Here is a 16,682-nt window from a genome sequence, read left to right as displayed (position 1 = left end):
GCACTGATTGGCTTGGCCTTGGCCAGCGGCGGGCCCGTCTTGGAGCCGGCTGGCATTGGCTCTGTCAGACACAGGGGGAGCTTCTAGCAGCTTCTCACAGAAGCCACCCCTGTAGCCCCCCCGCTACCAAAACCCTGCCACGCAAACCCAACACATTTTCAAAAAATTTTAAGTCTGTCTTTGGTCTATACTGGATATGTCACAACTAGCTAGTTTATTACAGTGGAGATGCAGTGACTCATGCAGGACCTTTCTCTCCCATTACAGGGAATGTAACAGGAGGATACTTAGCATTAACATTTGGACCATTAGCTGTTCCTAAAGTAACAGAAATGCAGACTAAAAAAGAGGAAAAGGAGAAGGTGTGAAGGGCAAAAGGGTAAGAAGAAATGAGAAGGGTACATTATTTATGGAGATTTAAAATAAACTAGTTGTTAAGAACTTTCATGATGCTGTCCTACAGAGGGAAGTGGCAGGTGTCCTGAGTACCACAATAGCCTGAGAGCCAATTCATTTCTCTTAACGATGTTTCATTGATTTCATGCATTACTGGAAAAACACATACGATGGTTTAGTTAGAATGCCATTTGTAACCTGCAGATGCAGGAGCCTCAGTTAAATTGCTTCCCAGCAGCTGATGTGTCAGGACTTTGTTGGGAGGCATTTCCGTATCTCCTTCATGCTGTGGAAAGGATCTTCTCTCAGTGTTTTGAGGCAGTCATGAATCCTGAGGCTGTGTCCACTGATCTGCTAGTGCAGGGGCTTCTGCTGCTGCCCTGGATCCTATGGAAGCAAGAAACTGCAGGATGTGTGGTGCAGATCTGCTTTACAGCCTTGTGACCTTTTTCCTCTTTCATCTCCCAGAATAAGCTAGATTTATGCTAAATGTATCTGACTTCATGCAGAAGAGTCAGGTCTTATACTACTAAGACATCGTCTTTTATCACAATGATTACATCAGTCAGTAGATCAGCATTCACAAGCATTATCCTTTGTGCTGCTGTCCTTTGCATAACAGTGGTATCCTGCTGTGGTTGCCTGCTAGAATACTGCAACAGCTAAGTGAAATGGATATTCAAGCACTATATTGTGCCAAACCATCCAGAAAGAACAGCCTTTAAGAATACATTTATCCTTGGTTTATATAAACAACCTTCAGCTTAAGAACAGAATTGACTGTATAATATTCAGAGGTAAGAATGAGAAAAATCTGATGATGATGATGGTGGAAGATTTCACAAACTTATATTTGACCCATATATAAACATCTCTGTTTGAAAATACCTGTTGTTAGGTATTTCTTTTGTCAATCCATTTCACCACAGTTAAGAAGCCTTAATTTTTGACTCTTGTAAAGGAAAAGAGGAGGAGGGGGTGAAGCTGGAACAATCCCAGAGGGTGGGGATGCCTGTTCCTGCTACTATTAAAGGTTGGCAGTAGGTGCCCCTTTTGAGCTGGACTGGCACTTGTATGTGCCCCAGTCCCTCCCTGGGTGTCAGCAATAGCAGGCTGAAAAGTGGGAGGCAAAAGTGCACAGCTGAGCTCCCTTGCTTCTGCCACAGGCAGGCGCTGCAGCCTTTTAGTTCCACTTGTCTAACATCCAAGGCCGCTTTGCCCACTGCTCTGACCTGGCTCTGCATTTCATTTATCCACTTCAAGCTGAACGTTATGAATGCCTTTCTCCCTCTCTCTTCCCTTACTAGATTAGTATTGAAGAATTACTTGTAATGTATTAAAGCTGAATAGGAAATTAAATTGATTTTCAGTACAAATTAGAATGCAGGTTATTAGCAACAGACTTGGCATCAAACACTGCCTGGACCTGGCTCTTCCGCCTCTCGTTTCGTTGCATTTTCAACAGTGTTTGCGCTCCCTCTTGTGGCTTGCTCAGTCCGGCACCTGCTGATGGAAGAGCCTGGCCTCCTGAAAAACCTGTTTTCATTACACATTTCCCTTGCATATGGGAAGATTCACTGTTTCACATTTATTATGTTTTGTTTATATTGCATGTACTTCTGTCTTTTAAAAATTATGGGAAATAGATATCTGTAAATAATAGGAAATCTGGGCTGTCACAGCAATAATTTGAGGAGCTTATGTCTTTGCACGTTCTGGAGAATGCAGCCAGATAGAAGGCTGGTTATATAGATTGTGTAAGCATGATGCTTGAGCAGCATATTAAAGTGCTTCTAAATCCGTTTTTTGCCTTGCTGAAGCTTTTTCCAAGTGAAGGTAAAATTCCATCTGTTACTTCTCGAAGCAGCCTGAGGTCTGCTTTGAGGGAGAATAAATATGTAAGCATACTGGTTAGCCATGCTAGTTTTCACCAGTCTATGTAGACAGACGATGGAGACTGAGGCCAGAATATAGTGTAGAATTATTAAACCTTATTTAATAGGCTTGCTACCACCCTCTTCTTTATTTATATTAACTGAATTTCTATTACATTAGTAAGCATCCAGGTGTAGCTAAAATGGGATTTTGTTTCTGTGATGTTTCTTTTTCTGGATCTGAGACCATAAATGAGAAAATACTTTTCATCTTCACATATCCCATTATCTTCATGGTTTATCTAACTGACTTGCATCAATACACTGTCAATACACTCTGCCTTTCATTTGGTTTGCTCTGCTGGTGTGAGGTGTGTACTAAGTACAAGGGATGGGCCATGGCTGGTATCTTCAACAGCGCCTGTGCAAATTCCATCTGCAATTACTTTTTTTCTAAGGCATGCTGAAGCCTACAGAAAGAGGCACTTACACAACTGGGCAATATATTCTTTTCTTACGCCACATACCTATTTTTTTTTGGCACCCTTTCAGTAACATGTCTGCCAGTTGAGTCTTAAGTATGCGTGATGGGCTGTTGGACATGAATTCTAATTATCCTCCTAAAGGTAAAATGCAGAAGATTTTTTGTCCACTTCTGAACCCTCTTTCAGCACTGAGCTGAAAAGATCTGTGTAGATACATACATAATACCAGTCTGCACCTTCATTTCACATGATGGCTTCTATTCATCGTGGCTTCTGTTAATGACTTGTGGCTCTGTAGAGATAGCTGTAAAATAAGTGTTTTTCTTTGAACACGTTAGAAAACAATGAAATTTTACAAATTACAGAACTATGTATGGCTTTCAGTTTTTCAGTTACTTGAAAGCTTCTAAATGAGGGGGTAGTAGAACAGAAGAGGAAAAAAAAACAGTGTAGGAAGGCAGTCTTTTCAAAAATAGTAGAACAATGCCTGATGTTTCTTCTAGGGTGAGGACATGATGGTAGCCATATGACTAGTACACACTTAGGATGTTTGAAAGTATATAACAGCATCTGGAGATGCTAAGTAAATAAATAGTTCAAGTAACACAGCTATTTATGGCTACACAAAATAGTCCAACTCATGAATATTAGATGTATTTAAAATTTTAAGTAAAAGCTTAGATATAGCTGTCTCTCTTCTGCCCTGAAGCTACTTCTATTAAAGTTAATAGCGTGTCTGGTTTCCAGAGAATTGCTATGAAATGTACTGACAGTGGGGAGCATTTGCTTCGATAACGGTATTGAAATAGCTTATTGGTACCTATTGCTGCAATAATGTGTGATAGATTAATAATCATATTTACTTTGAGTTTTCTCTAACTACATTTTATACATCTAGATCAGAGTATTGTTGTAAAAGACACTCAGCTTTTAAAGGAAATTTGGGAGATCATATGCTGCCAATTTCTAAGGTGAAATGAAAAATCAGTGATTAGAAATGGACATGTTGCTGCCTGAAGCGGACAGAATGTTTCCCAGGAACAGTATGTCCCAAACCTTACCTTTTGAACATCATCTCCTGATAACTGGTCCTTGAAACATTACAAAGAAGTACATAAATGATCATATCTTTTTTGGAAAGATAACGAACAACAACAGAAATTATGTCTAAAGTGTTAAATATAGGAAAATTTGGTAACTATGTCTTTCTTTCTTTATCTAGGCATTTATTCTTCTTTGAAATTTAATTTTTAGATTAACAAAGCATTGCTTTTTCTGAGTGAAGGCCCGTCCATGTTCCTATTTTTCAACCAGTTATTCTTTCATCAAGGTTGTGTTCTTTTCCAGCAGAAAGGCTCAAATGTGTGGATTCTGGTGAGTAAAGAGGGAAGTACAACATACTTGAGATCTACCTTATTGCAAGGAGGTTTGTGAAGGTAGCATCAACTTGGCAGTGGGGAAAGGGACTGAAATGATATCCACACAAATTTTTAAGAGAATGATGTAAAATGAGACAGCATTGGCATGTGGTTTAACTCTAGTATATCTATACATTTATTTTTCACGTAATACACGGTTATATCTGAACATAAGGGATTCATTGGTCCTAAGAATATGTCAACTTCCATTTGAAAGAGCTTGATGTGTGCATGAATTACACAGCAAGACCATTTTTTATCCAAATAAGGTGTCACCCTGCAGAGGGAGCTGTTGGGTTATCAAGCCAAAGATGACTATTGTATTTTTATTGCTGGAGTTTGACTTTTTTGTGTTCTTGGGTTTTGGTGTGGAGGGTTTTGGTTTTTTGGGTTTTTTTTTTTTTTTATGGTGAGCTTGCATGAGTGCTTACAGATTTAGTTTTCTTCAGGCTTTGCTACGTTTTGCAGAAGCTCATCTCTTAAACTGTTTGTTCTTCCTAGAGGTGACAATCACACGCTTAGTGCTTTCTCTACAAATGAAACAAGATAGGGAAGAGGTCCATCCTCTTCCAGAGTACCAAGGACAATGCTTAATTTGTATAAAATGCAGCAGATCTCACAAGGGTACAAACTGTCCAAGCCTCATATCTGGGTATAGAGCACCCTGTGCAGATGGGAGCAATGTTTCTGCTGTGACTGAGAAAGAGTCAAGTTACTTCCGTGGCAAAGAGGACTTACCACCACAGAAAGTCTAATGTAACATGCACAGAGAAAGACGATCTTTACTTAAAAGAATTTTGTTTGCTCTTCCTAGTTTTAGTTCTACTGTACCCCACTATTGCTAGACTTCCCCAAACCCAGAAAGCTGCTCTCCTGGTTGTTCTTTGCCAGCCTACTGAGGTAACTGTGTCTGGCGTTGCCTGAGATGTTGGCAGTAGACACATGCTAAATTGTGATGATGTCAGACTGTCAATTCCTCTTGGGAAGCTAAAGCTGTTCCACTTGTATTATATGTGGAGTCAGCTGGAAGACACGGACCTATTCTAAGAGATTTTTAATTGCAAATAGAGCTTCAAGAGATCTTTTATGCTACAGTGTCATACTACTTGTAAGTGAACATCCTACCTCTTACTGTCAGGTATTCCCTGTTCACCTAAGGTAGTTATTTTGCTTTCTTCATAAGTAAATGTACCACCAGATTAGGAACTCCACTCATTTCAGAACAGTACAATTTCCACCAAAGCATGTCAGTCCATTTCCTAGTGTTTGTGACACTTTTCCCATGATTTTGGAGCCATCTATGAGCAAGGATGTATCTGTGCTCTGCAGGACTTCCTGCGTCATAACAGAGGCTCACAGTGTCTTTCCTGGTGTCAGTGTGAGTTCAACGAGAGCTGCTTTTCTTCACAGGTCCAAACATTAGTTGCTTTAGTTAACTGTAAGTTTGCCTAGACATAGTTTTCCTATATTTTCTGACTTGTTCTTTCCAGTCCTTCTAAAGTTGTCTCTGTATCCTTTCTGAAATAGATTTCTGGCTCTTCTACACCCCAGTTTAGATAATACTGGAGAGTTATTTCCTCATTGCATTTTTCCCTTCTGAAGGAGAGAGGAGCATGCTTTAATTTTTAGTTTTTCCCTAGCAGGTTATATTTTCAGTCCAAAGTTCTCGAATGTGGCTAAACTTTGGTCAAATCATAACGAGACTCACTAACATAACATCTTTCTCAGTCACACTTTCCCAACTCTTACTTTCTTAAAATTAAGGACAAGGATTGTTAATATTTTCTCAAGCTGAAGAATATACATCAAAGGTCTGAAAAATATGCTGGGAGAGGAGAAAATACCAGTGTGAGGGGGAGGCCAGGAAGCAATATCACTGTTTGCAAACTGTTGTCCTTATTCCCTTCTCACCCAGTGAAGCATACACTTCTCCTTCCCCTTCTCCGCTGGGTCACTTTCTGTCCCAGTTAAAATCAATAATTCATAAAGGCAGGGTAAACTTTTTTCCCACACCCCTACTGGATTCAATATAGTACATGCTCCTTGAACTGTACTTAAATTTGCTGTGTAAACATGGACACCTTTCCTAGCAATTCCACACTCCTGTAAAACTCTATGCTAGTACTTTAGTTAGGTTTTGGCTTTATTTTTTTTTCCCTAGTCCACGTATATCTCTGCAGCTCAGCCATCTCATTGCTATTGTAGATAGCCTTGGAAAAGATATGGCCATGCAAGTTAAGTCTCTTGTCTCGGGGGCTTCCATATGAGTCCATAATGATGCTCCTTTCTACTGCATGTTTGGAAGTCCTGAAAATAACAGCAATATTTTTCTGACAGATCTGCTAGACAGATAGAAACAGTTTGTTGCACTCCCTGATTTGAGTGATGTTACACTGTTGTTCAGGCAATCCTGTGCAGTACAGACAATCATTTTACTCAATCTGCTGTTGCCCAGGTGGCTGGCAGCAAGAACCTGCAAAGTTCTGGTGACACTTAGTTCCCACCTGTAGACTCAAGTATTGACTGTCTACACAGTATTCTTGTAAAGCAGCAATATTACTAAACAAAAGTATTGGTTCACTTTGTCTCTTAAAAAAAAAAAAAAAAAGAAAGAGAGCCTAATCCTCTCTAAAGTTACATCCACCATAATATCAGCACAATGGACTGCTGATTCCTCAGTTGCAAACATGATCTCTGTGGTACAGCACAACCAAGACTAGAGAGCCAGGATCCTGCTGATTGTGGTTGTTAACAGGCTTCAGAGCTTTCTCTGAAGTAGCTGAAAGAGAAGCTCATGATCTTTGCCAAGTAAACCAGTCACTGTCTTTAAAGGATAGGCACTGGATATCACACCTGGGATCCAAAGGCCCATTCTGCAGCATACTACAGAAAGATGGTTTAGTATTATGCCTGTAGCATGACTGTCCAAAATGCACTGACCACGCACTGACTTCGGGTTTTGCAGTGATCTACAGACTCTTCTCTGGTCTCTCCCAGACAAATGGGTAAATATAGGTGGTATAGATGCAGATAACATTCATGCTATGTTCTCCCTCATATTTATCTTCTCACTGTACCAGAGATACTGCAGAATAAAGTGATGAACTGCTTTTGGTGGGTCTTTATTCTTTTCTGGTTTGTTATTTGATTTTGTAGTTAACATGTATATATACAGATATATATATATAAAATACATTTGTATTGAGGTTACCAAGTACCTATTTCATAGCTGCCCTTAGTTAATCACCTGTGAGACCAATTCAAGTTGCAGAATGAACATTCACCTTCTTTTCTGACTTAGAAAGTTAAAGCTGTGATTTTAACATTGCACTAAAATGTGGACAGAGTGAAACAAGGTAAAAAACATGGGAATGACTGGAAGGAGCCAGCCTACTGGTTAGGTAACGCCCAACCAAACTCGAGCTCCACAATCACTGCAGAACAGCGTGGAGAAGACACAGCAGGCACGAGATAGACTCAGCGTCTTTGGCAAAGGAGAGTCAGGCTAGATATGGCAACTTCGGTGCAGGTTGCAAAGAAAAGTCACTAAGAACTGGGCTTGTGAAGCTGAGTAGCCAAGGGGACAGCTTGTTCTTCATGAATAGTCTGTGAACAAAGGGTTAGTGCAGCTCGGTCCTGAAACACTGGCCAGGGAGTGTGAAAACCAGCATCTGACTCACCCCTAGGGATGGACTGTCTGGAGTAAATGTCGTTAGTTGTAAGATGGAAGAAGCATGTCTTTATGCTGTTACATGAAGCCGCTCACAGAAAGCAAGAGAGGAGAAGGAATCATTCCCTCTTCCTACCTTTCAGTATCCCTGAAGGTCTGCATTTGAACACTGGTGCACAGGAGCTCCGTGGTTACAAATCTGGATTATTTTGTGGACAGCAGTGTCTATGGGGTTACATATGAGCTTGTAGAGGGTATTTGGATCTCATAACCTTTTGAGATGTAAGAGTGAAAACAGACCCATCTATCCTCAGTTTCTTCACCAAAATCAAAAACCATAAATACAGGATTATGTAAAAATGGAGAAGAATAGCTTGGGGGCTTATCTCAACATTATGCCTCAAAGACATTGTTGCCATAAAGTGGGTAACAACATTTTTGTATCTTCAGATGACTCGCTGCTCAGATCTTATACCTCCTGGCAGAGAAGTCACTGCCTGGTAAATGCTGAAAAAGCTGAGATGCAGAAGACCCTTGCTAAAATGGACATCCATTCCTTCAATCTCATGTGCATAATGCTGAGTGAAGAGACTTGTAAATTTCTGAAAGAGGAATGCTTCTTAAAACAGCAGCCAAGGCTGCCTTGGCCATCCATAAGTGGATAGCTATGTGTGTGCATGGACCTGCCCTAACTTAGAGGATGCTTCATGGGTTTTGGAGTCTAGAGACTTATTCAGCCTATCTTGAAGCAGATAAAAGTGTTTGATCAAATGCCAAGTTCTGTGGATTCCACTGCCTGCATTGACTGGAAACTATTGATGGTGATGCTTGCTCATCACAACTGCATGGCTTTGAGTTGCTGCTCCACAAGGGTGCAAGTCTCCTACTGGTCCTGCATTAAATTTATCAGCCACCTGTGGATGCCTTGAATACCCTGGGATATCTCAGGTGGCAATAGGCACCTACATTGGTGCAAAAGTATGGAGACTTAGATCTTCATTGACTACAGTGGAAGCCTATACATTTAGTTCATAACCAAGCATCTAAATTTTATACAGCCAAATATGGATGTCTGAATTTGGGCTTGAATCTTCCCCATCTTGGTTCTTTAACACAATGACTCTGTCACTTCACTTCATAAATGAGTTTTGTTGAGGACTCCTGCTTCCTTCCTCTTTTTCTCTTTTTTCCTTTTTCTTTTTCTTTTTCTTCTTCTTTTTCTTTTTCTTTTTCTTTTTCTTTTTCTTTTTCTTTTTCTTTTTCTTTTTCTTTTTCTTTTTCTTTTTCTTTTTCTTTTTCTTTTTCTTTTTCTTTCCATCATGAGCAGAATACTATGAACTTCACCTGGACAGCTTAGTTCCCTGGCAGCTAATCATCCAGGCTGTCAGATGTAATAATGCTTTATCCAGATGCATGATCTGGCTCTGGCCCAGTTTTTTACGATTATGTCAGGTGGCTGGCAGTTTGAGGCAAGCTGTTGTCTGGACTGTACTCATTGTGTGCATCATGATCATTGCTAATTTCTCATATGAGTTTGACACTAATGAACGCAATTCAACTAAACGGTGTAATTTCCGTGGAATCATGTTTTCTGACTGAAAAGCATTGCATTGAAATATTTTTGGCTAGCACTACTTGGGAAGAATGAAACAAACAAAAGTCTTTCAATCTTTTCTATAAATAAAAAGTCTTGGAACATATTTATGCCATCCCAAGTCTGTAGGGTTTTTTGTCATTTCAAAGTGAGCATCTGCTGAAGTATTATGGACTTGAACCAGAGATAGTTAATGCTGCTATAAAAGTAGCAGAAGAGGTGGAGGGAAACTGTTGAGAATATTACTCCTGAAAACCATGTTCTAACTGAAATACCTTTCCTTAGGAACAGATCATTAGCCTGAAAAAGACAATTTTGACTTCTCCACGAAGAGTGAAGCACTGTCAATTGACAAATTTACTGTTCCTCAGAATCTTTCAAGTCCAGTGCTGTTTGTTCCTTCAAGCTTGTGGCAGTGATCTGAATCTAAAGTAGTTTTCAACTTGTTTTTATCAGTTTGTTGGCAACCAGTGGAAAGGAGATGCAAAATGCTGCCAAATCAAGATTGCAGGGATTTGCATGCATTTAGCATTCTGGGGAAACTAACTGCAAGAGATACAAGGCAAAAGGAATCATAACATAAAGCTTCTCCAGTTGCATCCTGAAACAGTGGGTATCTCCGTATGGCTCCTCCATCACTGTACTGCCTGATCACCCCAAATTATCCTCACTTTTCTCTACAGTGGGACAGTACTATATCTCATACAAGTAACCATGCTGAAGACAGGTCCCACAGGAAAGTCTGTGGCAGCAGAAGGAATGTTTCCCTGTAGTTTGGTTCTATGTGAACTCTCCTACTCTTGAAGAGACAACCCCTCCAACAGATTTGAACCACTTTTCTTGCCAGGCAAGAAGATATATTTACTGCTGCTAACAAGGAAGGAGAAGAAAGCAGTTTCTGCAGAGAGAGCCACAGGGGGGTGATTTTTCTGATGGTGAAAGTAATTGTCTTTCATTAAATAACTTGCAATCCCAAACTTCAACACTGCTTTCCTTAGCAGCTATTTTGGGATTCAAGAACATTTGAAAGTTACATTTAATTCCAGTGTCTAATTATTTTTTAATCTTCATTTTAAAAGGTTGTTGAAATAAAGGTCACAAAATGCTAACCATAAATTTCCCAGGTCACTGCATTTCAGTGGCTGTTGCTAGAATGAGCAAAAATGTTACGACTATACTATGGATTGAGTATCCTAAAATATGTTTTTACTCCTACTATCCTAGCAAACATGAAGGTCACAAGGCACAATGATTTAGCAGACATTTTTCCATGGCTTGATCAGCCACTGAGTTGATATAAGAATCTCTTTCAAATACAGTTTTTAGCAGTAACAGCAATGCTAGACTTTTTTTATCAGCTAATGACTTTTAGTTTCAGGGGACACTGGCAGACATCATGGCTATCTTTTTCCATAGTGCAGCAGAAAATAAGTCATTATCAGAAGTTCTATCCTTTAAAATTCTGGACAGATAAAAGCTAGCTTTGTCTATCTTGGAGACAGACATTCCCTTAATTTTGTGAAAACAGAGTACAGGGGTTGAGTGCCTTCCCAGCTTGTTGTCTTAGTCAGACTTCATCATCTGTCAGATTTCCGTACAGGCACTCTCACATTTGGCTCTTGGTATTACACTGCACCCCTTACAACCGTAAGATTTGGAAAACTATTAGCAAGAGAACAAGTGTAAGTTCTTTGGGGATGAATTTTTTTGTTTTGTTTTCATATTGTGCATGTCCTGGTTAACATTGACCCTAAGTATTTGACAGCTTACATTACAAGCCATGATGTCTCATATGGAAAGGAACAATATTAGCGCTCTCATTCATTACACAAGAAATCTAGTTGAAAATTTTGGCACATGGAGTCATAGCTCCAAATGTACAAGACACATCCCCATAGAGACTGTTCAGGTGGCCTAAGACTTATCTTGGATAATAAAATACCATTTCATGTTCATGGACATGAATCCATCTTGGAATGCTTTCTTGGCAATGCTAGGGAGCAGTGCTTCAGCCCACACAGGGTGGATAAGCAAGCGTGTAGTTAAGCAGGAAAATAAGTGTAGCTTGAAACAATGTGTTGCAAACACTTGGATGAAGCAACACTCAGAGAAAATAGGATGAGAGAGCAAAATCTGCTTGTAGCTGTAAAAAAGGTTTTGGCCTGGTCAAGGCCACTGGTTAGCAGTGAACTATGAAGCATCAGAGCCAGAGCAGGGACACAGCAATAAAGGTGCTACCCAGGAACTGGGGAGACAGGTCTATGGCAGAGAGCTGGACAGGAGGTGAGAGCAGAGGAAGCTTACAGAATCTGGCAGGAGTCTAATACCCATAGAAATAGCTGTCTTCTCCTCCCTCAGGCTATCCTGAAAATAGGGTAGCTGCTGATAGTGTAGCTCCTTTGTTGATGATATACAGAAGCTGTGTTTTAGCTGCTGATTTGCCAGAGATGTCACTCAGAAAACCCTGAAATCTGTACTGAAAATAAATAAGAAATGCTATTTAACACGGGCTGAATGACAATTAGTTGTTACAGTTGAGTTTGCTGAGTCAGAGGAGAATACATCTCACAGGTCAGTTGGTTGATACCAGCAGTGCTTGCTCACCACAGAAGAGGTTAAAGTCAGTGGGAGATGGGTGTAGGCAGTGCTCTTCAGAGTTAAACACCATTGTTTAACAGATTAAATTGACTATCATTTGTGGAATTTTTTTAAAATGAAGTTAGATCATTCCTCCTCCCTCTCTTTGGATTGGTTTTGACAGCTGCTGTTGTTTACAGGAAGCATTAGGAGAGAAGCTAAGCTACAGACCCAGCAGAGTTCCTCAAGGTCAGCTATTATGTAGCTGTTGTCTATAAACAGCATTGTGCATATGCTGTCAAGGTCCATGGGCTTTTCATTCCCAGCAACTGCCATTTTCTGTTAGCTGTAATTGGGAGGTAAATCATGGCCTTATGGTATATCAAGCCACTGAATCAGAGCTTCACTTCTCCTACTCCCTTTGGTTTGCCATGAGCACTGAGAAGCAGTTAGTATGAATTTCATATTAATGCTTAAGGATGCTCAGATATCACAAAGGAGCACTGGAATTCAAGAACAGAAAAACTACAGCGCAGACAAAGGAACACATGTATTTTGAGGTTTTAGACACAATAACAATGAAACCCAGTACGAGACAGCTATATGATATACTGTGGGCTGTCTGCAACCACAAAAGAAATTAAACTAACATTAAACTCCTCAAAGCACGCTCAGACCCATGCTAGTATTATTTTGCATTAACATTAAGGACAAGTAGGGCTACCCTTTCCTGTACCCTCTAGTGCTGAGCAGATCTGGATACAGGGCAACCCCAGGCCTAATTTTGAGGAAACAATCTCACTTGGAAATGCTAAATTGGTGCTAGACTATGATGACATGGAGACAGAAGAAAAACTGAAAGTGTCAACAGGTGTCCATCTGCCTGGATCTCTAAGCATCCTTAGCGCGTGTATAATTCACCCACAAGGAGAAGCTAAACTATCAGTGTTCTGTGTTAGCTTCTGGCTCTGCACATGGGCCTTGCCTTTCCTTTCCTTTCCTTTCCTTTCCTTTCCTTTCCTTTCCTTTCCTTTCCTTTCCAGGTCACATTCCTTAGGCAGTGATGAACCTGGTAGTTTGTTGTGGATTTTTTTCTTTTCCCTATCAAGAAACCAGCTGTTTTGTGCACAGGCATCTTGGGCCTGTGGGGTTGCCTGTGAACACAGTAATACAATTGGGTGATTGAGCCTGCAGGATCTGAGACCTGAATATCTTTGTTACCCCTAAACCAAATTTTGCCCAGTTCCAGGTCTGCATTTCTTTAAGTGACTACTGGTGAATTGCTTATAGCTGCAGGGTCTCCAATGCCAGCCTGTGTCCTGCCTCTTCTCATCCCATGCCTGCACTCCTCTACACTGCATCTGGTGTTTCTGCTGCTCAGATCCTCTCCTGTCATATTGGACCTGTAATTCTCTGTGCTACATCATTATGTTAGAGTCATAAATATCTCATTCTATGTAAAATGTTCTTTTTTACTTGTAACTATTATCAATATAAAGCTTTGGTTATGCCATGCAAAGAAAAGCAAATGTAAATCAAATTAACCACAGTGACCTGGTGACTGGAAAAATCCAAGTGAACCAAGTGAAAACAAAGCTGCAGGCAGGTCAAGGCAAGTTCAGACAGTGTAAGCCTGCCAATCCTCAGTCCTGAGGCCTTGCAAACTCACTCTAAAGTGTGCGGCCTGTGAATAGCAGTGGCAACACTTTCCTGGCAGATGCTGTATGTAAGACACAAGGAAAGGTGCATGTTTTGTTTATAGCTTTTGGGTGCAATGCCCCCAGCTCATTCCGGTACCTCCATTCCTGTCTGCATTTATATTTGTGTCAATGCTTTCTCCTTGGCACTAGCAGTAGTATACGTGGCTCTTGGATTTCTTTCCCAAACTGCAAAATGTCAGGAAAGACCTTACTTACAAACCATAGGTACCTTGGGCAGAGACAAAGCATGGAAGGTTTAAGCTGAAAAGGGATATAATAAGCGAGGAATGTCTTCAGTTAGGAAACTTAAGTAACTTTTTGCAATCTTGATTGCCTCTTGCTACCTGCAAAAGCCATAATGAAACATCTTGTCTTTAAAGCCTTCTGGGCTCATGTTAGGAGTTCAGCTTGTTACATATGAGAAGATATTCTGCCAAGTGGAATATAGATTTTGCAGAGGTAAAAATTGGGGCAGGCTCATACCTGATGTCATTATTTAAAGACACACCAATGCTGAACCCAGTGTTTAAAAAATGTCTGCTGGAAGATAAATCAAAACATCTGATCCTTCAAGTCTGAAGGAATGACATGTTCTTTTTCACCTCAGTGTCAACCTACAATCATGCTGCATTGTGCTTTATAGGGTCATCTTCAGCTACAAAAGACTAATGAAGATGCCAGCATTTGGTTTAGGGAATGCACCCTTCAGTTTCAATGACAAAACAGCTGGAAGTTTAACGTATTTCTTCACTCCAAACTGTAAAAGTAACCTGTGGGGAGAAAGCACTGCCTGACTTGGGGTTACAGTATTAAGAAATTGTGGGTTTTTTCCACTTCTTAACATCTTAAATCTGTGGTAGAGTGGTATTCCCTCAAGTCTTTTCTGTCAAGCAGATGTGGCAGCTAAACCGAGACGAATGGGCTGGCAGCTGTCAGTGGAGAGATGTTATAAAGCCTTCACAGGTAGCATTTTGCTGTCAGCTGCATCAGAGGTGTCATGAATTGAAGTGGCCCGCAGAGTGAATTTTCCTCACTGAACTAACTTGGTGCTGCTCAGCAGCATGGCTAAAACCAAATTTTGAAATCTTAAGCATGAAGCATTATAAGCAGAGACCTGATTGCTCATGTCATGGGAAGTGAAGGTGGCAGAAGGGAAGACATAGGATCCAGAGCTGGGGGAAGGGTGTGGAAAGACCATTTTGCCTCTCCTGCTGCTGCTGGGTGATCAGGAGGTGAGTCAACAGCAACTGGTGGGTCTTGGTTTCCCTCTTTTTCTCCTTCTCCATGCACTCCTTTCCTCATCCTCCGCCTGTCCCCTTCAATACCTCGCATCCTACATTATCCTTTGGCAGCAAGTGGCACGTGCTCTTGGTGGCTTTCCAGGACTTCTGCCAGGCAAAACAGGCACCAGGTCCACACGCATTTCAGTGCCTCCAAGCAGTTCTGCCATTTTCCACATGTCCTTTTGCCTCGACCCAGAACAGCGCTGCTGATGTGGGGGACCTACTCACTCTGCTCTGCTGCAGAAAGAGCCTGTTAGTGTCTGTGTGGCCCCTTCCATGTGTTACATGCTTCAAAATAGACAGGTTTTCCAAAAGCTCCAATATCTTACAGCCTGTCTCAGGGTAGCAACCTCCTCGGCAGCATTTGTGCATCAATTGGTGACTGCCTTGATGATACAAAAGTTTACTCAGAAATGTTACCTTGGGAATAGAGTCACTAAGCTTATTGCATTCAGGTCCTAACTCATTGTGTTATTTTGTGTGGCTGAGGTAACACAAACCCACCCGAGACCTGTAGTGAAGGGATCACACTTCATTATTGAATCCTTAGGTGAAAGAAAGCTAGTGTAATCTTGAGGGCATTGGAAGTCCCTAATGCCATCCTCAGGTTAATAGCATTTGCAAACATGCTTTCAGTCGCCTCCACACTTTTCCCTCTTCTTTCCTCTGAATAAGGGAAGTTCTACAAAAATTGGTTTTATGGTCACTTTTGTGGGTGATCTTGATGTGTTAGGAAAACATGTTTCAGTAAAAAGAGCTAGAAGAAGATAAAGAGGTTTTGGACTTACATGTTTGTCCTGTGTAATTAAGTGTGGTGGGAGGCACAGAGCTGTAAAGGACATGAAAGGTAGTTTTCAGTGACAGATTTTGAAAGGTTTGTCTTAGTGTAAAAACTTCCAGTTTAATTATCAAAAAAGCTCCTCCTCTTAGAAATACTAAACTCCACGATAGCTGCAAGTTTACAAGTGCAAGAGAAAGGAAGGAGAGAATAGGAAATGTTGCTTGAAGGTTTCATTAATATGCAGAGCTGTTTAATAAATCAGTGCTTATATCTATTTATCAACCTGACAGCTGCTTTCCTCATCTCCGTCCCACTGTTTGTTGACACCACGTTTACTTCTTAATTTCTGAAAATTGAACATTAAGGTAATAAAAACTGGTGTAAAAAGTGACTGGTATGGAGAATAATGGAGCTAGTGAAAATGAAATCTTTCATTGATTTTTCTTGAAAGGGAAGGTGACCCTACTCTGCGTGAAGCTGTAACCATGGCAGCAAATCTAGTCACTGGGAAAAAAATGATGCTGCTTTTACAGTAGGAGGTGGAAATAGACACTTTGAACCAAACGTATTCAAGCCCATGATTGGGAGCTTGAGACATTTTCATTTAGTAGGCTTTGACTTTGAAGATGGATTGTGCTAGTGTATTTCATGCAGAAAAGGTGCCAGTGGGAAGGGACCACATTTGGTAATTGGGCCACACCAACACAGAGAAACTGAGGGATGCTTGTGTTAGAAAAAAGTTGAATCCCCAATGAAGATGGTTTCCGATACCAGGTATCAGGGATACAACAGTGTCCCAGATACGTGGGGACCAACTGTTACTTAGATAAAGGACCTTTACGTCATTGGCTGCATAAAGGGGCCTTGAAGCATTGAAAAAGGGCTGGATGTAACCAGGAATTCA

Source organism: Grus americana, chromosome 3 (genome assembly GCF_028858705.1).
Source record: "Grus americana isolate bGruAme1 chromosome 3, bGruAme1.mat, whole genome shotgun sequence".
In the NCBI taxonomy this organism is placed as follows: domain Eukaryota; kingdom Metazoa; phylum Chordata; class Aves; order Gruiformes; family Gruidae; genus Grus; species Grus americana.
Note: the sequence above shows the minus strand (reverse complement) of the source record.